The sequence below is a fragment of the Dipodomys ordii genome, unplaced genomic scaffold (assembly GCF_000151885.1).
Source record: "Dipodomys ordii isolate 6190 unplaced genomic scaffold, Dord_2.0 Scaffold1000041159, whole genome shotgun sequence".
In the NCBI taxonomy this organism is placed as follows: Eukaryota; Metazoa; Chordata; class Mammalia; order Rodentia; family Heteromyidae; genus Dipodomys; species Dipodomys ordii.
In genome coordinates, this window is record NW_012324776.1 from 1 (window position 1) to 1,166 (window position 1,166).

The 1,166-nt window shown below is 65.7% G+C and overlaps 1 long non-coding RNA gene across 1 annotated transcript; it reads right to left on the reverse strand.

Moving 5' to 3' along the window:
- Positions 1-507: 507 nt before the first annotated feature.
- On the reverse strand, positions 508-931 carry LOC106002974. Its single transcript, XR_001175968.1, has 3 exons — positions 841-931; positions 703-753; positions 508-633 (listed from the first exon to the last, which is right to left on the reverse strand). It is a non-coding gene; the product is annotated as an uncharacterized LOC106002974 (long non-coding RNA).
- Between the last annotated feature and the right edge of the window lie 235 nt (positions 932-1,166).

Genomic DNA, 1,166 nt, shown 5'->3' on the forward strand with positions numbered 1-1,166 from the left:
GTATACCAAATTAATCTACGATGGGAAATCAATGTCATGGAGTCGTAGGAAGCTAAATGTTATAAGTAGACAAAATAAACAGAAGAGATTCGATAGAAGATCCGGAAGTATCATAAATTCTACAATCCCGAATGGAGAAAAGTCTGTGAAAGAAGCTAAGCTCCGAAACAATCAAACTATATCTGAGCTTGTAGAGAGGAAGAATTCAATAGCAACAGTCATATATATATATATATACATGCATATATAGGTGCAATCCACAGCATATACGAAAAGGCGGGGCGAGATGCTGACAGCGGGTTATAAGGGTATTAATCTATCAACGGCAAAAGGAATTAGGATCTGTCACGGGAAGGACAGGAATACGCGCGAGCAGGGTAAGAGTGGGTGTAAAATAAACGGGAAACACGGGCCCCGCGGCCTGGGCGGCCTCAGGACCGGGGTTCAGGCAGGGCGGGCTGGCGGGCGGGAACCCGCCGCCCTTCTCCCCCGCAGGCTCACCCCTCAGGGCCCGGTGCGCCTCGGCCGCCGCCACCGGGGTCACCAGCGGTGCGGGCAGGGCCAGCAGGAAGCCCTTGACGGCGTCGCACAGCGCGGCCGCGTCCCACTGCTCCAGGTCGGCCAGCGCCCAGTCTGTGGGTGCAGGGTCAGGGCCCGCCCGCCCGCGCCCGCCCGCGCCCGCCCCCCGGGCCGCCCCCTCACCTGTCCGGGGGGCCGGCGGCTCGGGCCGGCAGTAGGCTTCGCAGTCCAGCTCTGGAACGGGCACCGCCAGGCCGAGTCAGGCCCCACGCCCAGGCCGGCCGGGGGCCCCCGCCCCGGCCCCGCCGGCCGGCCGCTCACCTGTCCGCTCCAAGGCCTCCGCCAGCTTCAGCAGAATGGGGGGCGCCGCGTCCGGAGGGCAGAACTGCTCGGGCAGGTCCGGGAGCGCGGGGCCTGGGGGAGCGCCGGCCTTAGGGACCGCGCGCGGCCTTGGGGCCCAGCGCGTGCGCCCGGCGGGTGCGGGCCCAGGGCTGGGGAGGCGATCTGGGGTGAAGTCCCGCAGACCCCCGACCTCGGCGCCCGGCCAGGGCTGCCCGGTCCCCTGGGCGCCCAGCCTGGCCGGGGCCTTTTCGGACACACGGCCTCCGCGGGGAGCCGTGGGACAGGTTCCACCGCCGGGGGTTGGT